The sequence below is a fragment of the Dasypus novemcinctus genome, chromosome 17, assembly GCF_030445035.2.
Source record: "Dasypus novemcinctus isolate mDasNov1 chromosome 17, mDasNov1.1.hap2, whole genome shotgun sequence".
Classification (NCBI taxonomy): Eukaryota; Metazoa; Chordata; class Mammalia; order Cingulata; family Dasypodidae; genus Dasypus; species Dasypus novemcinctus.
In genome coordinates this window covers 14,554,052-14,580,406 of record NC_080689.1, presented here as the reverse complement: position 1 = coordinate 14,580,406, position 26,355 = coordinate 14,554,052, and the positions used below count along the sequence as shown (strand labels likewise).

At 39.4% G+C, this 26,355-nt stretch overlaps 1 pseudogene; it reads right to left on the bottom strand.

The window, feature by feature from the left end:
• The window catches only part of LOC131273913 (sulfotransferase 1C4-like), a 33,347-nt pseudogene extending 13,173 nt beyond the window's left edge, over positions 1 to 20,174 (bottom strand).
• Between the last annotated feature and the right edge of the window lie 6,181 nt (positions 20,175 to 26,355).

Genomic DNA, 26,355 nt, shown 5'->3' with positions numbered 1-26,355 from the left:
TCTATGGCTAGTTTTTTGAGAAACCGCCAAACTGTCCTCCAGAATGGTTGGATCCTTCCGCATTCCCACCAGCAGTGGATGAGTGTTCCCCTTTCTTCACGTCCTCTCCAGCATTTGTATTCTTCTGTTTTCTTCATAGCTGCCAATCTTATGGGAGTAAGATGGTATCTTATTGTAGTTTTGATTTGCATTTCCCTGATAGCTAGAGATTTGGAGCATTTTTTCATGTGCTTTTTAGCCATTTGTATTTCTTCTTTGGAGAAGTGTCTGTTTAAATCTTTTTCCCATTTTTTAAATGGGTTGTTTATCTTTTTATTTTCAAGATTTAGGAGTTCTTTATATATGCAAGTTATAAGTTTCTTATCAGATATATGGTTGCCAAATATTTTCTCCCATTGTGTGGGTTCCCTTTTTACTTTCTTGACAAACTCCTTTGAGGTGCAGAAGGCTTTAATTTTGAGGAAGTCCCATTTATCTATTAGTTCTTTTGCTGCTCGTGCTTTTGGTGTGATATTCATGAATCCATTTCCTATTACAAGGTCCTGTAGATGTTTCCCTACACTGCTTTCCAAGGTCTTTATGGTCTTGGCTCTTATATTTAGGTCTTTGATCCATCTTGAGTTGATCTTTGTATAAGGTGTGAGATGGTAATCCTCTTTCATTCTTCTACATATGGCTATCCAGTTCTCCAGGCACCATTTGTTGAATAGGCCATTCTCTCCCAGTTGAGAGGGTTTGGTAGCTTTATCGAATATTATATGGCTGTATATGTGAGGTTCTATAATAGAAATTTCAATTTGATTCCATTGGTCTGTGTGGTAGTTTTTCTAGTTCCTTAAAGAAGGCTGTGTTGATTTTTATTGGGATTGCATTGAATGTGTAGATCAGTTTTGGTAGGATAGACATCTTAATAATATTTAGTCTTCCTATCCATGAACAAGGAATATTCTTCCATTTATTTAGGTCTTCTTTGATTTCCTTGAACAGTCTTGTATAGTTCTCAGTGTATAAGGTTTTTACATCTTTAGTTAAATTTATTCCTAAATATTTGATTTTTTAATTTACTATTGTAAATGGTATTTGTTTCTTGATTTCCTCCTGATCTTTCTCATTATTGGTGTACAAAAATGGTACTGATTTTTGCGCATTGATCTTATAACCTGCGACTTTACTAAACTCATTTATGAGTTCTAGAAGCTTTGTTGTAGATCTCTCAGGGTTTTCTATGTATAAGATCATGTCATCTGCAAATAATGAAATTTTGACTTCTTCCTTTCCAATATGAATGCCTTTTATGTCTGATTCTTTCCTCAGTGCTCGGGCAAGTACTTCTAAGACAATGTTAAATAGAAGGGGAGACAATGGGCATCCCTGTCTTGTTCCTGACTTTAGAGGAAAGGATTTTAGGATTTCTCCATTGTAAACAATGTTGGCTGTAGGGTTTTCATATATACTTTTTATCATGTTCAAAAAATTTCCTTGTATTCCGATCTTTTGGAGTGTTTTTTATCAAGAAAGGGTGCTGTATTTTGTCAAATGCTTTTTCTGCATCTATAGATATAATCATGTGATTTTTTTCCTTCAATCTGTTTATATGGTGTATTACATTGAGTGATTTTCTTATGTTAAACCATCCTTGCATACCTGGAATGAATCCCACTTGGTTGTGGTGTATAATTTGTTTAATATGTTGTTGAATATGATTAGCAAGTATTTTGTTAAGTATTTTTGTGTCTAGGTTCATTAGAGAAATTGGTCTGTAATTTTCCTTTCTTATGGTGCCTTTGTTTGGCTTTGGTACTAGGATAATGTTGGCATCATAGAAGGAGTTCAGCAATGTTCCTTCTGTTTCAATTTTTTGGAATAGTTTCAGCAGGATTGGTGTTAGTTCTTTCTGGAACGTTTTGTAGAATTCACCTATGAAGCCGTCTGGCCCTGGGCTCTTCTTGGTTGGGAGGTTTAAACGATGGATTCTACCTCTTTACTTGTGATTGGTTTGTTGAGATCATCAATTTCTTCTTTTGTCAATATGGGCTGCTTATGTGTTTCTAGGAATTTGTCCATTTCCTCTGAATTGTCATTTTTGTTCGAATATAATTTTTCAAAGTATCCTCTTATGATAGTCTTTATTTCTGTGGGGTCAGTGGTGATATCTCCTTTCTCATTTCTTATTTTGTGTATTTGCATCTTCTCTCTTTTTTTCTTTGTTAGTCTTGCTAAAGGTTTGTCAATTTTGTTGATCTTCTCAAAAAACCAGCTCTTGGTCTTGTTTATCTTTTCAAATGCTTTCTTATTTTCTATTTCATTTAGTTCTGCTCTTGTCTTTGTTATTTCCTTCCTTCTTCTTCCTATTGGATTACTTTGTTGTTGTTTTTCTAATTCCTCCAAATGTGCAGTTAGTTCTTCAATTTTTACTCTTTCTTCTTTTTTGATATATGAATTTATGGCTCTAAATTTCCCTCTCAGTACTGCTTTTGCTGCATCCCATAAATTTTGGTATGTTGTGTTATCATTATCATTTGTTTCAAGGTAGTTGTTGATTTCTTTTGAGATTTCCTCTTTGACCCACTGTTTTTCTAAGAGTGTGCTATTTAATTTCCAAATTGTGGCATGAAGTCTGGGCCTCTGTCCCTTGCAAATTTCCAGCTTCACTCCACTGTGGTCAGAGATATTATTTTGTATGATTTCGATCTTTCTGAATTCATTAAGCCTTTCTTTGTTGCCTAGCATATTGCCTATCTTGGAGAATGATCCATGTGCACTTGAGAAAAATGTATATCCTGCTGTATTCAGGTGTAATAATCTGTATATGTCTATTAGATCCAGCTCCTCTAATATATTGCTCAAAGTTTTGTTTCTTTATTGATTCTCTTTTGAGATGTTCTGTCCAAAGTTGATAGTGGTGTATTAAAGTCTCCCACTATAATTGTAGAGGCATCTATTTTTCACTTAGTTTTTCCAGCGTTTGCCTCATGTATTTTGAGGTGCCCTTGTTAGGAGCATAAATATTTATGATTGTTCATTCTTCTTGAAAGATTGTCCCTTTCACAAATATTTAGTATCCTTCATTGTCTCTCACAATTGTTCCACATTTAAAGTCTATTTTGTCTGATATTAATATAGCTACTCCTGCCTCTTTTTGGTTATTGTTTGCTTGTATGATTGTTTTCTAACCATTCACTTTCAACCTCCATGAGTCTCTGGGTCTAAGACGTGTCTCTTGTAGACATCATATAGATGGGTCATATTTCCTTATCCAGTGTCCCAGTCTGAATCTTTTGATAGGTGAGTTTAATCCATTGACATTCAGTGTTATTACTTTCAAGGAATTATTTGTGTTATCCATATTTTGATTTGAGTTGTGTTTGTCATATTTTGTTTGCTTTTTTTTTTCCCTTCTATTTTTGTCTTTTTTGTTGCTCTTACACTGTCCTCCAACTCTGCCTGTCCTGTTTTTTCCTTTCTTCCTGCATAACTCCCTTTAGAATTTCTTGAAGGGGAGGTTTCTTGTTGGCATACTCTTTCAGTTTCTGTTTATCTGTGAATATTTTGAACTCTCCATTTTTGAATGCTAGTTTAGCTGGATAGAATATTCTTGGTTGGAAATTTTTTTCCTTTAGTACCTTGACTGTATCATAGCACTGCCTTCTTGCCTCCATGGTTTCAGATGAGAAGTCAGCACTTAATCTTATGGAGCTTCCCTTGTATGTGATGGTTTTTTCTCTTGCTGCTTTTAGAATTATCTCTTTGTCTTGAGCGTTGGATAATTTGACAAGTATATGTCTTGGGGTGGGCCTGTTGGGGTTTATGACAATTGGGGTGCGCTGTGCTTCTTGGATATCTGTCTCTTTCAGTAGATTTGGGAAGTTTTCAGCCATTATTTCCTGCAACACTCCTTCTGACCCCTTTCCCTTCTCTTCTCCTTCTGGAATGCCTATGATACATATGTTTGCACGTTTTGCATTATCATTCAGGTACCTAAGTCCTACCTGGATTTTTTCTATCTTTTTATAAACCACTTCTACTATCTGTTTGATTTCCTATGTACTGTCTTCCACATCACTAAGTCTCTGCTCTGCCTCTTCTAGTCTGCTGATATTTGCTGCAATTTTAATTTTGATTTCGTGGTGTTCATTCCCATCATATCTGTTATCTTTTTGCGTATGTCTGCAATTTCCCCTCCAAGTGTTGTCTTCATGTTGTTAACTTCTTCCTTTACTTCATTAAATTTGTTTTTGATAAATGTTCTGAGATCTTTCATTTCTTGTGCGAAGTTCTGCTCCCCTTCCTGATTTTTAGTTTGTTGATTGGATTCAGCCATGTTTTCCTGATTACTGGTTTGGTTTGTAGATTTTTGTTGCTGTCTGGTCATCATTTTATCTTGACCGGTTTAATCAGTTCCTTAGCTTCTTTGTCTTGTCTTGGGATTAATTAGCTGTTGTTTTTGTGTAAGTGTTATATCTTCTCTTTGCCACTTTGTTCTTCTTATTCTAATTTCTTATTGCTGGTTGAGTTCACTTTAAAGGAAAGTACTAGTGCCGGGGTAAGGTAATTGTGTAAGCAAGGAAAAAGTGTAAAGTAGTATTGGTGATAAATGTTAACAGAGCAACAATATGAGATCTGGGAGGATGGATATTGGATTCATGTAAGTTGTGTAGAGTTGTAGCAGTAGGTATAGTACCTATAATGAGGTAGTCAACTGAATATGGGAGGAATATGGTATGAATTAAAAAGCTAGTATTTTCGTGAGAGAGGGAAAGAGAAAAGAAAGGTAGTAGTTTCAAGAGTGGATAACAGACAGAAAACAAAACAAAGGTTTTAGAAATTAAGAGTTAGACACTTTGTGGATCAAAGAAAGGGAGGTGGAATATAGGAGAGACAGTAGATAATGGCGGATATCAAGATGTAGGGGAAAGGGTATAGTGTAGGTAGCCAAAATCAGTTCACACAGAGATGAGGCAGTGGAGGATGAGAAAACCCAGCAAATGTGAGGTGTTCCCTGCAGCACCTATTGTATAATTAAGTTAAAATAAAATAAGAAGAAAATGAGGGACAAGAGAGAGAGATAATACAGAAAAAAAAAAAAAAAAAAGAGAAGAAAGGAAGAAAGATAAAGGGGGTGGGCAAAGGGCGGGGAACAGGTAGGGGAAAGAAAAAAAAAGATATACACCAACCACAATTGCAACACCAACAACAACAAGAACAACAAAACCCTAAATAACTGAAAAAAAAAAGACTATGGGGGATACGGTGGGAGAAAAGACTAGGGGATAATGCAGTATTAGCAATGAGGACATTAAAAAAAGTAAAAAATAAGATAAAATGAAAATAAAAACAAAACAAAATGAAACAAAAAAGAAAAAACGCAAACGTTGAGGGCTAGGGCATTCAAGGACCTTAGATGGACCTCAGGATGTGATGGATTCAGGGATGGAAAGTCTGAGATATTGAAGACTCAAGAGGTGTGAGTCTCTGGGGTGTAGGCCACCAGAGTTTAGGGGACTCAGACCTGGCAACCTCAAATCTGGTCAACAGGGAGCCTAGGAGCACCGCAGTGTAACACAGCCCTCAGGGATCCCCGCAGCTGGGTGCCAGCCCTATGGGGGAAGTCAGATCTGCAAACTCTATGTTATGTCTGAACTCTGCAATTCACTTACTCACTGGGGTCTATTATGTGGATATATCATCGATTCAGCTTCTGGACAGCTCCCACCCTGTGATCCCCCAGAACGGCCACCTAAAGGCACCTCTACACTGCAGCCAATGTAATGACGCAGATCAGACAACAGGCCCATGGGTGGGGCTTCAGCCGGAAATGCCGACAATAGAGTCCAAAACCGGAGTTCCCAAGCTTTGCAAAATATTCCCCAATCGGCTTCCAGACGTGTCCCCCCCCCTTGCTGCACCCTATAACAACCTCCCAATTACGTCCCTTTATTGCCAGCAATCTAATTCCGCTGCAGATTGGCAGCCGGGCTTGTGGGGGCAGGGCTCCAGGCGGAAGCGCTATTACTTGTGTCCGCAATCAAAAATTCCCCGCTTCACAACAAAACACCGTTTATTTCCCCAAATCAGTCTGCAAAGGCATCTGGTCCTGTCAACCCCCTAACAGCCCGCCCAGGGCTTGCGAATTCCCCCATACCGCAGAGCCTCCAAAAAGCGTGACTGCAGGGCCAGTTCCGCAGCTCCACCCCCGCCCCCCCAAGGAGGGAGCAACCTGTGTGCTGCTCTCACCTCTGTGCAATAGAATTTCAATTATATTTTATAGACTAATCCTCTCCGTTACCTTCCCACCAAATTGATGCCCAGACACTTCCTGCCCTGCAAAAATCCCGAAACAGCCTGGTCCCGGAGAACCTCCAACGGTGCCCAGCCGCTTCCTTTGCAGGAGAGACCGTAAGGTAAGCTCACTCAGCCACCATCTTGCTCCCAGGCATATCCATTTTATTTAAATGTTGGTATTCTCTAGGACTTTGACTTATTCTCACTTTGCATTTTTTCCTGTTTTTTAAAAAAAGTCTCCTTCCTTGCTTTAGATTTCATATGTTGATGACTCAAATTTATGTATATATTATGTATGTATATACCTCTCTCCTGAGCTACAGACTCATATATCTATATGTCCACCTGAATGTCCTATAGGCAATTCAGACTCAACAGGTTCAAAATTCAGTTTCCCTTCACACACTTACTTTTCTTCCTTCATTCCCTCTTTCTATTAATGGCATTATCAGTAACACAAAGTCAAAAATCAGAGTAGATCTTTCTTTGTTCCTTCTCTTTCATAGCCAGTGGATGTCCAGGTCCTGTAGATTATCTGTTGTTTATGTTTGAAATTCATCTCCTCTTGGTCTCTGCTTTAATTCAAATCTTCATAAATCTTCCCTGGACTATTGTCTTCATCTTCTCATTGATGTCCCTGCTTTCAATCTTGGCCTAGTTCTGCTGTTCATTTCCTACCTTCAAATTTCTCTCCAGGAGCTTCCTAAAACATATACAGGATCATTTCATTTCCTTATGTAAATGTTCATTGGAATTCAAGGAGCCTGTAGGATAAAGTCCAGACACTTTATTGTGGCCACAGAGCCCTTACCTCTGTCTCCTCCCTACCATTCAATCCTCATTTCTGGGGAAACGGACTTTGGCCCAGTGGTTAGGGCGTCCGTCTACCACATGGGAGGCCCGCGGTTCAAGCCCCGGGCCTCCTTGACCCGTGTGGAGCTGGCCCATGCGCAGTGCTGATGCACGCAAGGAGTGCCGTGCCACACAGGGGTGTCCCCCGCATAGGGGAACCCCACGCGCAAGGAGTGCACCCATAAGGAGAGCCGCCCAGTGCGAAGGAGGGAGCAGCCTGCCGAGGAATGGCGCCGCCCACACTTCCCGTGCCGCTGACGACAACAGAAGTGGACAAAGAAACGAGACGCAGCAAAAAGACACAGAAAACAGACAACCAGGGGAGGGGAGGGGAATTAAATAAATAAAAATAAATCTTTAAAAAAAAAAAAAATCCTCATTTCTGGCCTTGCATATGTGCAAGAGTCTCATAGTCTTGACTTCTGTTCTGGTAAGTAGGAAAGCCCTCCCCTCCCTTATCATTTGACAAATTCCTCTTTATGTTTTGTGACTCAACTCCATTGTTACCCCTTGGGCCTCTCCTTGTTAACTCCCTGTTCCCAGAATGCCTTATCTATTTCTCTATTATCGTACTCACCAGGTGGTCCTTATAACTGTTGTCATTATTTTACTGCCACTCCCACCCAAAACCTGGCTCTAGCTGTGCTAACAACATATTGACATTTGTCTTCAGTCATTTCTTTCCTCCTTTAGACTTTAAATCTACATAGGAAGACATACTAGAGTCAGCAAGGAGGAGTGATTAAGACCCTGGCTAAGGTCTAGAGAACCGCGGATGCATAAGGTGTAGATCTTAACAAGATTTTCAAAGCACACAGAACTGTCCTACAGAAAGGGAAGGTGGGGGACTGCTTCAGCTTAGTGCCAAGGACCACGGCCAACCTTTGCCACAGCAAGTCACTTCTTTATCCCATGAGGACATCAGTGGGCTCTTGGGTCTCTGAGAGAGTTAAAATGAATTCCTTAGTGACCTACTTATTGATATTAGATGAGAATACATCCGCACTCCTGTAGACTTCAGTATAGAAAAAATTTTGATGTTTATAAAATTAGGACACAATAATCTGGTTTTCATAATGTCTCAGATTGACTAGAACTTGTAAACATCCTTCAATGATTAAAGGAGGCAGTTTAGGTACAAGTGAAATAAAGTGAGAGGATTTTGAAGCACATGGTTTCTAAGGTTCCTTCAATGCCACCTTCCAATGATTTACATACTCATTATCTCAAGGCCAAGCAGGTTTAAATATAGGAAGGCTTTCATGGTTGTGGGAGGCAGTACAGAGAAATGGAAGATCAAGGGCTGATGGTTCAAGAAGTCCTGTGTTTGCAGCCTATCTGTTCTGTTTACCCTGTATTCATAATTGGATAAGTTGCGCAATATCTGAAGCTATAGTGTGCTCATATTTACTTCCACCTCATAGCATTATTGAGAGGTTAGGATGCTCAGAATTGAGCCCATTAGATGTTGCTCTTTTTCTTTTTTCATTTTAGGTTTTATATTCAGTGAGTCCTTATCAATATGAAATTAAGAACATGAAGATGATCACAAGTCCCATACTCAGTCTCTTGGTGCTCTTCACAGACACAACATAGGCATAATTGGACAATGGCTCTGACACAATAAGATGATACTGACATTCTTATGAGGAGACTCTTTCTCAAAGAATATTTTCTGCTTCAAAATTACCTTACAGTTTTGCTCCCAGAAGGATGGAGGCAGTCATTGCACGGGGAGATGAGTTTTCAGTGTCCTTGGAGAAGGTATTTCATTAGTCTGGTCAATTTCTGCAAAAATTATTCTGGTTCATATGTTCTTGATTTTATTATAGGTTGTCATCTATGACTCTTGGGTTTTATGTCATGTTTAGGCTTCCATCCCTAGATGTTAAAAATAATTCTTCCCATTTTCCTTTTAGTAATTTATGTTTCATTGTATATGTTAAATCTTTATATATTACCTTCACTTGGTGCATCATTTATTATTAATCCCCCTCTTCATTTATCATCCCATTAATCTTCAGGAATTAAATAGTACTGGTTGGCATCAAGTTTTACTTAAAAGATATGTCAAGGCAAATACTAAAACCATGTGGTAGGATTTAGATTATAAATTGATCATCCAGACAATCCAGAACATGCCTACATTATTTTTAAATTACTATCCATATAAAATCAAAATTAAGTAAATTGTTGTATGTCCATCCAAGGATTTGTCTACAAATGGCTTATTGGATAAAATTGAAATTACTTTGGGTGGCCTAGGATCTCATCAAAATCTGGCCTAAATTATATTTAACCCTCAATTTTTGCACATTTCTATAATCACCCTGGTATGACACTGAGCAATTTTGAAAATATAGCACATATTATGCTAGCTCAAAAAAAAGAATGAGGGAAGCAGACTTGGCCCAGTGGTTAGGGTGTCCGTTTGCCACATGGGAGGTCCGTGGTTTAAACCCTGGGCCTCCTTGACCCGTGTGGAGCTGGCCCATGCACAGTGCTGATGCGCGCAAGGAGTGCCATGCCACGCAGGGGTGTCCCCCGTGTAAGGGAGCCCCAAGTGCAAGGAGTGCACCCCGTAAGGAGAGCTGCCCAGCATGAAAGGAAGTGTAGCCTGCCCAGGAATGGTACTGCACACACGGAGAGCTGACACATCAAGATGACGCAACATAAAGAGACACAGATTCCCGTGCTGCTGACAACAACGGAAGCGGACAAAGAAGAACACGCAGCAAATAGGCACAGAGAACAGACAACTGGGGTGGGGGAGGGGAAGGGGAGAGAAATAAATAAATAAAATCTTTAAAAAAAAATGAGCAGGATTTGGTTTCAGGCCATTACTTTGTTCATTCATTCATATTTTTGTTATTTTTTCTTTTATTATTTAAAATAATTTATTACTACTCTCCAAGGTATTTTTCCCCAATCCACCCTATTATTATTTTTATCTTTATATCATTTATATATGAACATACATAAACACTAATTATATAGTTGAATTTGTGAACTTACAAAGAAAACATGCATAACATCATACAGGGTTTGCATACATGGACCCTCCACCAACACCTTGAACTGTCATGAGACATTTTTTACAAATTATGAAATAATATTGCCAAAATCTTACTTTTAGTTATAGTCCTTTTCTTACAGTTGGTGTGCTTTTCCCCAATCCACCCTATTATTATTTTTAAAGTGTATTTTTATTAGAAAAGTTGTAAACTTACCAAACAATCATGCACATGTGCAGAATTTCCAAACAACATCCCTCTATCAACATACCATGCTGCGGTGGAACATTGGTTACAGAATATAAGATAATATCATACGATTTTTATGAAGCCCATAGTGTACATTTGGCACAAGTTTTCCATTCTGCCCCATTATCAAGACAGTGTATCTTTGGCATAGATGGAAGAATATTACATTATTACTGCTAACCATAGTCCATAGGTCACTCCAATTGTATTTTTCCCATGCTTCCCAACATTCCTACCACCCTGCAATAGTGATGTACATTTGCTCTAGCTAACAAAGGACACTCTTGCATCTGCACCATCAACCACAATTCTCATCCACTTCTAGGTTTACTGTGCTATTCAGTCCCTAGATTATTCTCTAGCATTCTGTCAATTGGCATTTACATCCCTAGACTACCATTTTCAGCCACATCCCCATTTATATACTGGCTATTATTCATTATGTGTTACCATCCACTCTATACATTTCCACACTTTTAAAGTAAAGCTAAGTGAAACTTCTACATACATTAAACATCAGCAGTCCATCTCAGTCCTCCTCTTATTTCCTTTCAGAATCCACTACCTATGACCAGGTCTTGAAGATATTTTCCTATATTTTTTTCTAGAAGCTATATGGTTCTTGCTTTTATATTTAGGTTCTTGATCCATTTTGAGTTAATTTTTGGATAACATGTGAGATAGGGGTCCTCTTTCCTTCTTTTGGCTATGGATATACAGATCTCTCAGAATCATATGTTGAATGGACTGTTCTGCCCGAGCTGGCTGGGTTTGACAAGCTAGTCAAAAATCACTTGACTCTACATTTGAGGGTCTTTTCCTGAACCATCAATTTGATTGATTGGTCTGTGTGTCTGTCTTTATGCCAGTACCATGCTGTTTTTACCACTGTAGCTAGGTAATATGATTTAAAGTCTGGAGATTAGAGTCCTCCAACTTCACTTTTCCTTTTTAAAATGTTTCTGGCTATTCAGGACCCCTTAACCTTCCAAAGAAATTTGATAGTCACATTTTCAATTTATTTATAAATTACTGGTGGAATTTTTACCAGGATTGCATTGAATCTGTATATCAGTTTGAGTGGAATTGACATCTTAATGATATTTAGTCTTCCAATTTGTGAGCAGGGAGTGTTCTTCCAATTATTTAGGACTTTAAAAATTTTTTCCTTTTAACATTGAGCTGTAGTTTTCTAAATACAAGTCCTTTACATCATTAGTTAAGTTTATTCCTGAATATTTGAGTTTTATCTGTCATATTTAATTTCACCACTCTTTGGACACTTTTACTGAAATAATCTTCAATTCTAGACTCTCTTCCATGCCTCTCTCTCCTGTCTTTTGTTTTCAGACTCTAGCATACCATTTGGTATTTCCTGAAAATATGATCTCGTGGTTAGGAATTCTCTCAGTTTCTGTTTATCTGTGAATATTCCAAATAAGCCCTCACTTTTGAAAGACAGTCTTGCTGGATATAAGATTCTTGGCTGAAAGTTTTTCTCTTGTAGTATCTTAAATATATTGTACCATTGTCTTCTTGCTTTGATGGTATCTGGTGAGAAATCAGCACTTAATCTTATTGGGTATCCCTTATATGTTATGCATTGCTTTTCTCTTGCTGTTCTCAGAATTCTCTCTTTGTCTTTGGCATTTGACATTTTTATTAGTATTGCCTCAGTGTTGGTCTGTTTGGAAATTTTTGTGATGGGAGTTTATTGTGATGTTGGACATGGATATCTATGTCCTTCAATAGGGTTGGGAAGTTTTCTACCATTATTTTTTCAAATATTCCTTCTGCCCCCTTTCCCTTCTCTTCTCCTTCTGGGACACCCATGTCATGTATGTTTGCACATCTCTTGCTGTCATTTAGTTCCCTGAGACCTTGTTCAATTTTTTCCATTCTTTTCTTCATCTCTTCTTTTGTATGTTCACTTTCAGAGGCCATTTCTTCAAGCTCACCAACCCTTTCTTCTGTCTCCTCAAATCTGCTATTACATGATTCCAGTGTATTTTTAATTTCACTTATTGTTCCTTTCATTCCCATAAGATCTGCTATTTTTCTACATTTGCTTTCAAATTCTTCTTTGTTATCCCATGTCATCTTCTTTTTTTTTTAAAGATTTATTTACTTATTTATCCTCCCCTCCCTTTCCCTTCTCCCACCCTGCTGTTTTTGTTGTCTGTGTTTTCTTCTTTTCTCATTTTTCTCTCCTCTTGGATTCACCAGGATTTGATCCTGGAGACCTCTGATGTGGAGAGAGGTTTCCTGTCAATTTGCGCCACCTCCTGGTTTCTGCTGCACTTCATTGTGACTCTCCTCTTTTCTCTTTTCTGATGCATCATCATCTTGCTGTGTTACTTACTTGTGTGGGCACTGGCTCACACTGTGGCCACTTGAGCAGGCACTGGCTCACCACAAGGGCACTTGCACAGGCACTGGCTCACTGCATGGGTATGCTTTCTCTTCTTTTTTTTACCAGGAGGCCCAAGGGATTGAGCCTGAGTCCTCCCATATGGTAGGTGGAAACTCTATCACTTGAACCAAATCCACTTCCTCCAATGTCTTATTATTTTTTTTAAGGTTTATTTTATTTACTTCTCTCCCCTTCTTCCCCCACCTTGTCTGCTCTCTGTGTCCATTTGCTGTGTGTTCTTCTGTGTCTGCTTGCATTCTCAGTGGCACTGGGAATCTATGTCTCTTTTTGTTGCATTATCTTGCTGCATTATCTCTCCGTGTGTGTGGCGCCACTCCTGGGTTGGCTGCACTTTTTTTCACGCGGGGTGGCTCAATGTGAGGTGCACTCCTAGTGTGTGGGGCTTTCCTATGCAGGGGACACCCCTGCATGGTATGGCACTCCTTGCATGTGGCAGCACTGGGCCACCTTATCACACAGGCCAGGAGGCCCTGGGTTTGAACCCTGGACCTCCCATATGGTATCCCATATGGATCCCATACGGATCCTCTATCAATTGAGTCATGTCTGCTTCCCCCAATGTTTTCTTAATGTCTTTAATCTCTTTAGCCATCTCATTGAATTTATTAAGGAGATTTGTTTGAACATCTATGATTAGTTGTCTCAACTCCTTTATGTCATTTGGAGGCTTATATTGTTCCTTTAACTGGACCATAGCTTCCTGTTTCTTGGTGTAGATTGTAATTTTTTGTTGATGTGTTGGCACCTGGTTTATTAGAATCTATATTCTGGGAGCAGTTTTTTTCTTAATTTAGTTTACTCATCAGTAGCTGAGGTTGGTGCCCAATTGTCTATTCCTCACCTGTTTTTGGTAATCGGAGCTTTCAATTCCAGCCGCAGAATAGCTCCCAAGGTGATTCGTGCCCCCATGGCATGGAGTGCTCTACTTACAAATCTCCTCTGCATATGGGCAATCTCCTCCGTCCATTCCTTCAAGGATGTTGCAGGATGCTCTTCTGGTCTGGAGCCCCCAAACACGTGCTTTAGATAGCTCTGGGTGAGCTATCTAAGTGCCCTGTAGCAGGAGCTGTCTCTAGGAGCTCTTTACTCTGCCGCCATCTTGCTCGTTGTCCTCTTTTTCTTTTCTTTTTAAAAAACTTTAGATTACACAAATGATACATAAAAAAAGGGAGATTTCAATACCCTCCCCTCTCCTTTCCCCATTAATAACATCTTTCATTAGTATAGTACATTTGTTACAATTGATGAACATATATTGAAGCATTGTTACTAACCTTGGTCAATAGTTTGCATTATAGTTTACACTTTGTACTCTACTTTTTTCATTTTTTGATTATTCAAGAAATTTTTTTTTTTGATTATTCAGGAAATTTTTTTGACTATTCAGGATATTTTTTTTGATTATTCAGGAAATTTGCACTGCATATTTTAATTCGTTGTGACAAAATGTATAATGGCCTGTATCCATTATTGCAATATCACGCAGAGCAATTCCAATGTCTCCAAAAAACCTCATGTTACTCTTATACTTCCCTCTCTCTCCCCTCAGAACCTCTGGTGACTGCTGCCTTTATATCATTGTGACAATTTCTACCATTGCTAGAATAATAATAACATTCATTTTTCAAAAACAGATTCATAATTCAGTTGTTCTGAATTGAGTCAGTGTTATTAGAGTTACATAATAAGAAATGATGTACCAAGTGAAGGCCAATATATTGAAGATTTTAATAGATACAGTATGCCATTCCCCAGAGTCTACTTAATTCCATCATATACTTCAGATGATACACAAAATGTACCTGGAGTTCATGTATGCCACACACACACGCGCACACACACACAGTGTTAAGTTTAGTGGTTAATAGCGTAGACCATAGAAAAAGCATTTCTGGGTAGAGATCTTGACTCAGCTACCTACTTGCTTGGGACCTTGGGGAAATCATGACCTCTTTGTGTCTCAATTTTTGTCTGTATAGTGGGGATAATAATAGTAGCTACAACATAACTGTGTTATGAAGAGTAAATGAGTTTATAGATGAAATGTTCAGTATAATGCCTGGGCCATTGTAAGTGCCATGGTAATCTTAGCTATAACACCACCACCATTTATAATATTCCCATGGCAAGTGTATTGTGAATTACATATTTGGACACCAGGATCCCCTGGCACCAGGGCCCTCTTGGCTTTGGCACTGAGGTCCATTATGGAAAGCAGGGAATCTAGTGGGATAGGACTTTGTAGATACACCTTCACACTTAGAAAAACTCATTGAATGCTTCATTTCAGAGAGAGAGAGTACCTCTCTATTGCTAGGTAATAAGGCTAAATATATCTTTAAGAGAAGGGATCTGCCTAGATTTGCATGAGGAAAAAAATATTTTTTCCAGTATTCAAAATTTTGTATTTAAGTGAATTGTTTACCAGAGTGGGTCAGGCTTTCAAGCTCTCTATTGCCAATTTGCCCATCTTTATGTTGTAATTACATTTTTTTTTTTTTAAGAGACTTACCAGAGTTTGTTTTTCTTACCGGGTCCAAAAAAGCTGGTTGAAACTGAATGGGGCCTGCCTGCTTTTCTCCACATCTCCATCATTCTGTATCAGATCTACGATTTCCTGTGTCCACGTGGTTCCTGAGAAAATGTAGAAGGAAAGAACTGCGGAGCTGACTATTGATTTTCTGTAAATTACTATTTAGAAACATGTTATTAACAGAATGAATACATAACTGTTAGTACCTCACTTGCGCTGCTTACTACCTTGAATTGAAACAGATGAATATGATCATCTTTTCCTCCCCTAAAGAGGAAGGGCAGATATGTGTTTTACTACTTTTTTTCCCTTTTTTCAAATGGTCTTTTTAAAAAAGGATACATAGATCACACAAAATGTTATATTAAAAAATATAAGAGGTTCCCATATACCCCGCTCCCACAACCCCACTCCTCCCACATCAATAACTTCTTTCGTTAGTGTGGTACATTCTTTGCATTTGATGAGTATATTTTGTTGTTTTTTTAAAGATTTATTTTTTTATTTATTTCTCTCCCCCCCCCCCCGTTGTCTGCTCTCGGTGTGCATTTGCTGTGTGTTCTTCTGTGTCTGCTTGTGTTCTTGTCAGCAGCACCAGGAATCTGTGTCTCCTTTTGTTACGTCATCTTGCTGCGTCAGTTATATTTTGAAGCACTGCTACACAGCATGGATTATAGTTTATGTTGTAGTTTACACTCTCTCACAGTCCATTTAGTGGGTTATGGCAGGATATATAATGCCCCTCATCTGTCCCTGGAATATCATTCGAGACAACTCCAAGTCCCGAAAATACCCCAATATCACAACTCTTTTTCCTTCTCCCTACCCTCAGCAACTCTTGTGGCCACTGTCTCTACATCAGTGATATCATTTTTCCAATGCTAAGGTCACGATAAATCTATAGTAGAGTACCAGTAAGTCCATTCTAATCCATATTTTTTTCCTCCATCCTGAGTACCCTGGGGTGGCAATGTTCACTCCACCTCTAAGTTGAGAAGGGGTTTAGAGCTCACCTGGCTGATGGATGGGATTCTCCTGCTTACAGTTTTGTAGACTCTCTTGGTTCCCTGGTATGTAGGTTGGCCATCCTCACCTCCCTGTTAGCTCACCTGGGTAAGTCTAACGAAACAGAGAGTAGGTGTTGCAACTCTGCTGAGTTTCAGGCCCAACTGGCACGTAGATGTTCCAGAGGTTCAAGTTTCCTGAGCATACACCAATCCCAGCACCAACTGCATGGTTAGTAAAAGTGACAGAAGAGGCATGCATAGAGAGGTCATATCTGAGTCCAACTCCATCACACTCAGGAGCACAATTCTAAAGTAGGGCACACTGGCAAGGCACTGAACAGTTTTACTCAATTTTATACTTAAAAGATGCACTTTAAAATATATGCGTATATATAGAATTTCTAAAAATGATAATACAAATAATTATTATATTTAACCATAAGGTTAGTTTATTAAAAAAATACTCCCATTTCAGGAAAATCACGTACATTCCCAAACACTCACTTTTACCATTAAACATTGGCTTTAAAAATGGTTTCCCCTACTTCTGGTCACTTTTTTGCTTTAGAAACATGAAATAGTCACAATATTTGTAATATGAAAAGGAAGGGAAAGTAAAAATTCAGAATAGTCCACAACCTGTAAAGTCTAGATTGAATCATAATAAATAAGAATGAATTCATCAGGATTCCTCTTTAAAAGGCCAAAAAGCACAACTTGACGTAATTTTAAGTGATGACTTCTATAAGAAATTTACATTGGTTTTAAATGGAAAAATAATCTTTGCTAAATTTGGGGGTGAATTTGTTTCTCTCTCTGGCCTCACCTATTATCTCCTTTCCACTTTTGGGAGTTTGTCCTAGTCCTGACCTTCCTTGGCCTCTTCCATATTTAGATCTACTGACCACTACATTGACTTCTAGGAAGACTTCAGGACACTCGGCTGCCTGGTCTCGTTTCTTTGAGAGGAAGCATGGTTTGGATGTTTGTGCACTTGAATGCCTTTGGATAAATTACTTAAACCTACTGAGCATCCCTTTTTTTCTCATGTGGTTTTGAGAGCTAGGAGAGAAAGTATGCAGAGCATAGCATTGAGTAGGCAATTAATAAACATTGTGTCTCTTTTCAAAATTTTCTCCCATTTGCAAACATAGTAGTTCTTTTCCACATTAATAAGTCTTATGCTAAGGGGAAGCTGGTAAAAGTGTGATCCCAAATAACTTGACTTGCTTCTTGAAAACCCAGGCCTAGTTGTCTGTGATAATTCTGCCATTTTTTCCTCAGGGAGTTCAAAGAGATTCTGCGTTGACAGAACTGGCAGCTTGATGAAGAAAGCCCAGAGGCGGTTCTAGGCTGTGCGTCTAGAGCTGTTTATAAAGTACCAGTGGTACTGCCAGTCATCTGATTAATTTGATCAGGATGGGCAGTCAGTTCAGATATTTCTGGTTCTAAGATTTGTGTTTCTTTCTCTGTTCAATATCTAAGGAGTGAAACATATTAGGGTTTTTTTCTGGTGTTTTTTTTTACTCTACATTTGCTCCTTATATGATGTTAGTCAGCCAAAGGGATGCTGATGCAAAATACCAGAAATCTTTTGGCTTTTATAAAGGGTACTTATTTGGTGTAGATGCTTACAGTTACCTGGCATAAAGTGTAAGTTACTTCCCTCACTAAAGTCTGTTGCCACGTGTTGGAACAAGATGGCTGCAAGGGTGCAGGCTTTCTGGGTTCTTCTCTTTCCAGGGCTTGTATCTCTTCAGGCTCGGCTGCTCTGCTATCTCTACAAGGCAAGCTGTAGACTATCAGGTGAATGGCTCATCTCTCTTCCCAGGGCCTCTGCCATGTCTAATGGAGACTTCTCTCCTTCCTCATGTATTTGCTTCTCTGTGTGTTTACTTCCTGGGCTCCAGGATCAAAATTCCAACCTTCCTTCTCTGCAGTGCAGTGTCTCTGTGAGTTCCTGCCCACCAAGGTGGCAAGGACTCAATGTCCTACTGATGTGGCCCAATCAAAGCCTTAATCGTTATTTAATCAAGTAAAAGTGAAATCTCTGAATCCAATATAATCTAATATGCCCAGAGGAACAAACCAGTTTACAAACATAATCCAATATCTATTTTTGGAATGCATAAATAATATCAAACTGTTACAATTCCCATCATTTTAAATACTGTGTTTAGAGGACACTCTTGGAGGCTTTCCCAGATCCCCTGTACCAGACTGATGCATTCACTCCAGCTGCTGTGTTCGCAGCTAACATCTCACAGCTCTACTCTTTGCTTGAGTAGCAGCCTCCTTTGAAGCACACCTCCTAACTCACGATGTCATGCCTCCCTTCATCTCCCCACCACATCCTCCTGGATCAGGCCAAGGCTAGGCTTTACCTGAGACCACATCTTTGCTTGGACCCTTCCCCTTCTACATCCTACCCATACCCTTAAGGTTTTCTCCTGAGGAACACCCCCTCAATAATCCATGTACATGCAGATCCCTGTTGCATACTCTGATTTACCGAACTCAAGGTTCCACTACATATTTGGCAACTCCAATTATATCTTCAGCTAGAAGGAGCATCACTCCAGCTTTTATATCTAACAGCTGCCTTGATATCTATACTTGGGAGTGTTAAAGTTGTCTCAAGCATTACATATCCAATACTGAACTGTAGTGTCACTTTCCGACCTCCCTAACTTGAAGTGCCACCACTTTTTCCTCTCCTAGACTTTTCTCTCCCAGTACATGGATCACTCAATTGGTCAAGCCAGAAGAGAGTCATCCTTGATTCATCCTTCCCTCTCACTCCTTAAGTAATTTTATATCCAAACTATATTCCAGTTTTTTCTCATCTCACCATCTCTGCTGATACCTCCCTAGTCTAAATTACTGTATTTCTCATATGGAAAATGAAACATGTACATCTTGTTTTCTCATTTCCACTTTTGAGAAGCTTCAGCTCATTCAACTGTATGGTTGACTGTTCCACTCTCAGATCTGGTCCTCCCCTGGAATTCCCTGAATTAGTATATGGCACTGTCATCTACTTGGAGTCATCTTGTCTCTTTTCTTTCCCTCACCACCCTCAAATGACCTATCAGCAAGTCCTGCAAATACAAACCCTCCTGTGTAACAGTCACAGTGGCTCAGTTTTTTCACTGCACCTTCCTAGATCTAAGTTAGGATTCCTACTATTCCCTCGTTGTACCCCCTACACTTCCTTCTTTAGACGTTATCACATGTTGTAATGACAGGTCTATGTAATGATTTGTTTGATGTCATTCTCCAGACTGGACTGTAAATGCTGGTAGGACAAAGATCTATCACTATGTCCAGTCTAGTGTTTGACATTTAGAAGGTTCCTGATAAATGTTGAATGAAAAAAAATTTAGTAACACGGATTTTAAAAATCAGAATAATCTGCTTTCACTAGTTATATACCTTAAATAAATTAAATTACTCTTTCTCTAAAAATAACATTATATTTTTACAGAAAAATTCAGATCTTTTGCCATTCTACCTGATTTATAGACAATTACACTGCTTTCCTTGTTGTTGAAGTTTACCACTAACCTGGTCCTAAAAGGAGTTGACAAATGCTCTGACTTCCTTTTCCCTCTTTTTATGACAGTTTTGTACCTGATTTACGAAAGGACCAGGTCATCAGGCTTGGCTTGGAAGTTCCAGATTTCATCCCAGAAGTTATTACATAGCTTCTGCTGTAGAATGGTCCCATCCACTTGGGAAACTTCACTTGGAGGTATTCTCCATTCTAACTCGCTTGTCTCCTCCACCTTTTCCTTGGCCATTCCCTCCACTTTACTCTATGGCACCAGCAGAAGAAGGGGAAGAGTAAATGAAAACTGGGATTCACACAGTTTTTGTATTCTCAGTGCCTTCAGCACGGAACTCTCGTTGCTAGTGACAGGTATGTATGTTCATACGAACAAAGAGGTGATTTGCATAGCTCTGTACATCCTAAATGAAACAAAAATCTTCTAGCATTGTGTCAGAATAGATCTTGTTCTTCCTTGCTGGCTAAGTTCTACATTAATGTTGCTAGAAGGAAGGACAATGGGGAGGAGTAAGGAGCCTGGCCCAAGTCCAGGAAGGCATTTCCTGGATCCTGTGGTGGTCAAAAAGATGGGAAATTGAGAAGCATGACTGAAGGACTGCCTGGAACAAATCTGCAAGAACTGTCCTCCCTTGTTCCCTTTCCTCACCTGGTGATTCTTTGTTTTGGGTTAAGTCATCCATGGAAATTTGGAGAAAAACGTTCTCCAGAACTGAACTTCTCTCATTCTTGTTAATATGTCACATGTTAGAAGCAAGTGTTAATGTCATCAGTTGGAAAAGTTCAGCTTAGAATTTCATTCCAATTGCCAAGAGTGACTAAAAGAGTCATTTCATTCTCAAGGCACCAGCTTCTCTTCTATGAATGGAAGTTTAGATTGTAATGTTAATGAGAGCTATTATGATATACAGCTTTTTTAAATTCACGGTAAACTTTACGTACAATAAAATGTATAACCGTATGTTTAGATTTTCATTTGACCACTACCTCAATCAAGATATAGAACATTATTTCCTTTGCCACAAAAAGTTCCCTCCTCCCTTTCACCACCGCCTCATGGGCAAAGTAACCACTATTCTGACTTTTGTTGTTGTAGAATTTGAGAGAGGTTCAATTATTTGTGATAGAAAGGCCAGGACTCAGGAATGATTTTGAGAAGGAAAAATGGTTTATTGATGGCTGGCTGGACTTGGGAGCTTTCTGTTTCAAACTTGAGCCCCAAACAAGATTTTTGAGTCCCTTTTTTACAGAGAGGAAAAGCCAAATGGTTCTTTTGTTTCAGTTCTTAATAGGCTTGAATTAGCATTTATCTTCCACATCCTAGGTAAGCTTTTAGCATGGACTTCATACATTCTAGATAAGCTTTTAGCACATTTGGTTTGCATTTCCCCTGACTATTTAAAGTTTATAGACCTTGCATTGTTAAACTGTTTCCTGGGACTGGAGTCATTGCTATGGTCACCAAGGGCAGGACTGCAGCCTCTTACCGTTCCACACCCACAAGCCAGGACAGACAGTTTAGGTTAAGGTTATCTCTGAAGAGACGAAGAGCCTCCCACCCATAGCCCACATCATTGTCACCATAGGTCAGTTGTGACTGTTTTTGAACTTCATATTAATGGAATCATATATTATGTGCTCCTTTATGAATGGATTTGTTCTTTCAACATAATGTTTTTGAAATTCATCGCTATTTTATCAGCAATTCATTTCTTTCTATTGCTGTATGCTATAATATTTCACTGAATGAATATTTCACATTTTTATCCATTCTTTTTCTTCTTCTTCATGGTTTAAACTTTTTACTTGCCATAATTGTTATTTAAATTAGAAAAGAAATTTCTTGATTTTTTTTTTGGCAAGGAAAATGACTTTTCAAGAGTTTTCTTTATTATTGTAGTTTCTTCTCATACAAAACAGATGGTTTTGATTTTGTAACATTTGTTATTTAAAATAGTGAATTTACCCATGGTCCTTTTCCCTTTATTTTTATTTTTTTCTTTCTTTATTTTTTTAAATGTTACATTAAAAAAATATGAGGTCCCCATATACCTCCCACTCCCCTCACCCCAATCCTCCCATAACAACAACCTCCTCCATCATCATGGGACATTCATTGCACTTGGTGAATACATCTCTGAGCACTGCTGCACCACATGGTCAATAGTCCACATTATAGTTCACACTGTCCCCCAGTCCACCCAGTGGGTCATGGGAGGACATACAATGTCCAGTAAATGTCCCTGAAGAACCACTCAGGACAACTCCAACCCCTGAAAATGCCCCCACATCACATCTCTTCTTCCCACTACCTACCCTCAGCAGCTACTGTGGCCACTTTCTCCACATCAATGCTACATTTTCTTCAATTACTAATCACAATAGTTCCAGAATAGAATATCAGTAAGTCCACGCTAATCCATACTCTATTCCTCCATCCTGTGAACCCTGGAATGGTTGTGTCCACTCCACATCTATATGAAGAGGGGGCTTCAATTCCACATGGATGATGGATGCAATTCTCCTGCTTTCAGTTGTAGACACTCTTGGCTCCCTGGTGCGGTGGTTGACCTTCTTCACCTCCCTGTTCACTGGCCAGGTTACTCTGTCTTTCTAATAATTTCCTTTCATTCCTGTTCTCCTCTCTGATTCATTTGCTGGCTCTAGCGCCTCGCCAACCATGGCTGATGGCTATAGGAATGGGGTTGTGGCAGTATTTAGCCCTGAGTTGAGAAGCTAGAGATAATTTTAAGAATCACTGATATAAAGTTTTAAAGCTCCAAAAAATACCTAGAAGTCTCAAACTCTCCCTGTAAGTTTCAACTTCATTTATCATTTCCCCTAACTAAATCAGCTTTGTGTCCCAAGGCACCAACATTTAAAATAAATGTAATTATCTCTTGTTTATCTATAATTACTTTTGCAATAGTACTGGCCTTACCTTCTGTTAGTTGAAAATGTATAGTGTTTCAACTACATTATGTGTTAATTGTAGGGTCTGTCTTAGTCTTCGGAATTTAGTACTCATTTACCACATTGTTTCTTAGAAAAATGCCTTTTAAGTTTCAAAACACTGAAAGTACAACTCTGGAGCCCATCCTCAATGTTCATTTATTTTCTAGCATGGTCCTCTGAATTACTGCCTTAACCATAAAATTCAAGCAAATTTTTATAAAGATCATCTGAGAAACATTTCCTAGTTGGTCAGACACAGAAATTGTACAGAGCTTACAATATCCACTTTTACTTCCACCCACAGTTATTTCTCAGTCTCAATCAGTTACTACCACTGCTTCTTCCAAGTGGCTTCTCACATATGGGCGCCATGCTCTGAGATCGTTTTCAGAGAAGATCTTGTCACCTGAAATCCCCAGAAGATATGGAAGAGAGAGGGAGAGAGTTTAACTAAATTATAGTCTGTTTGGTTCATTTCTTTTAGATAAATTTCAGTACTTTCCTGATATTTGAATTTAAAAGTGCTCATCTATTGGTTGACCCAGTTCTTAAGTTATTTCCTCTCTCAGGTCCAAATTCACCATTTCTTAGTTTTACTTGTGATGCTGGGATTGGTACCCTGCAATCCACATTTCTGTTTCCCTGTTAGTCTATTGGGGGCGCCAGAGGAATACTGAAAGACAAGAGGAAGAATAAAGGACCTGCTCTCTTCAGCTTTCTGCTCCTGTGAGCATGACCCAGAAATGTTTCTTCAATCCTTCAGCAGCAGTGCCTTTTTGTAGCAGCTGAGTCCAGTTCATGGATGTTCTCACCACCGTAGAACCAGCCTCTTCAGCCCTCCTGAGGCACCAGCACCAACCAAGTAGTGCTGCCTCCCCAGAAGGCTGAGTTTCAAGGCCAGGACCTCTCCTCCAAATTTTAACGTTTTAGAAATTCCAATCTTTCCAAAGTTGATAGCTCTCTGATATTTTAGGGTTTTCTTTTTTAACAATTTCAAATGATGCAATCTAATATTTGCACAGTTGAATTAATAATGCCGCATAATGGTCACTCTAAGAAAAGTAGAATAATGTTCACTTTTTTTTTCTGTTTGTCTTTTTTTTAAAAAATTTTTTTATTTAATTCATTTAAAAAAAAATATTACGCTAAAAAACATGAGGTCCCATTCAACCCCACCGCCCCCACCCCCCACTCCCCCCACAGCAACACTCTCTCCCGTCATCATGACACATCCATTGCACCTGGTAAGTACATCTCTGGGCATCGCTGCACCCCATAGTCAATGGTCCACATCATAGCCCACACTCTCCCACGTTCCATCCAGTGGGCCCTGGGGGGATCTACAGTGTCCTGTAGTTGTCCGTGAAGCACCACCCAGGACAACTTCAAGTCCCCAAAACGCCTCCCCATCTCATCTCTTCCTCCCATTCCCTGCACCCAGCAGCCACCATGGCCACTCTTCCCACACCAATGCCACATTTTCTCTGTGGACCTTGGATTGGTTGTGTCCATTGCACATCTATGTCAAGTGGGGGCTTAGATTCCACATGGATACTGGATGCAATCCTCCTGCTTTCAGTTGTAGGCACTCTAGGCTCCATGGTGTGGTGGTTGACATTCTTCAACTCCATGTTAGCTGAGTGGGGTAAGTCCAATAAATCAGAGTGTAGGAGCTGAAGTCTGTTGAGGCTCAGGACTTGGCTATCATATTGTCAGTCCAGAGATTCAAATCCCCTCAATATATCTTAAACCCCAACACCAACTACAATTCCAGTAAAGTATCATGAAAGTCTTGTGAAAAGAGATCCCATCTGAGTCCAGTTCCATCACGCAGAAACACCAGCTCCAAAGAAGGGCCATCTGACATGGCAGTGAACCCCATCTGCCATGACCATAGAACCCTCGGGTCTCTTTATCCCTCAAAAGGACCAATACCTGGGGTTGTATCTACTTTATCTGTCTCTGAGACTCTGCTCAGGTGTGCATAAGGGCAATCCTTCTGACAACCTCCAGACTCTTTTTTAGAGACTCGTAGCCATATAAACTCATTTCTCCTTTCCATTTCCCCCTTACATTAGGTCAAACAGCATTTTAAAGTCATGTTATTATTTGTAGACAGGGATATTCTGCTGATCCACATTGAACCTTTAATTCAAGGTCATTTTCTAGTTGCATCTTCAGCTGGTATTTGGTAGTGATCCCTCGGTGCCAGGGAAGCTCATCCCCGGGTGTCATGTCCCATGCTGGGGGGAATGCACTGCATTTACATGCTGAGTTTGGCTTCGAGACTGGCCACATTTGAGTAACATGAAGGCTGTCAGGAGGAAACTCCCAGGCACAATGCTGCTCTAGGCCTTGTTCTTATTGCAGGCGTATAGGATCACAAGCATAGTCATTAGTATCAGGAGCCCACTGTTGGACCTTCATTCCTTCCTGGTTCTTACCGTTGCACCTGGGAGACTGCTGCTGCTCCCCTAGGGACCACGACAGAACACCCCCGGCCAGGAACCCAGTACCCCCCCAGCTGTTGTTTTTAATTGTTTCCACTATGAGTATATCTAAACATTACCATGCACCCTGGACATATGCCCTGTATAACTCCCTGTCAACCATATATAGCCTGTCAATAACATCCCATACCAGTATTCCTCTGCCGTCATTGTTGAACCACTCTGTGATCCAAAACTTCCTGTAAAGTGAATCCCAATATAATGTCAGGTTCCCTTACTAGTAAAATGGAATATAGCGATGAGTTTAAAGGTTAGATCTAGAGTACATTTTGATTTGGAAAAATTTCTACATTCTGTCTTTTTCTTTTCCTTTTTCCTGATTATTGAGCTTCTCTTCACAAGAGTCTTAGATCACAGTAATTCATATATACAATATACAATACTCCCACTCATCCACCATAAAACCTTTTCCCTTCCACAGCAATAATCTTTTAACTTATTCATATCATATTTACTGAAACTGATGTACAGACTCTGAAACAATAGCTTTCAAACAAGGTGACATCTGTGCTTACAATGTGGTCCATACTTTAGGATATACAGTTTTCTAAATTTTTTAGTTATCCTATGTTTTACATTATGGTTTACATTATTAGTCTGTCGTCCCCTGTATGTTTTTGGTGTAATATTACATGTTTTATATTCATCCTCGTGTACTCTCGTGAAACTCCTCTCTTGCCCCCACATTTACCTTGGTTCCATCCATTCAATATCCATTTTCCCCTCCCCTTGGGGCCCACAGCGACAGCCAATCTCCATTTCCCGAGGAGCCACGTCCAGAGATACTTGCAACAGTGTTCAGGCCTAACTTGCTCAACTGCCCTAATGCCCTGGGAGCCACCCTTTCTCTCAAGATATACAGTTCCCTCTATTTGATGGCATTAGTCCTCCCCAGGATGTGGGACCACCCCAACTCTCACTTCTTGGGTCTCTACCCAATGGTACAACCCA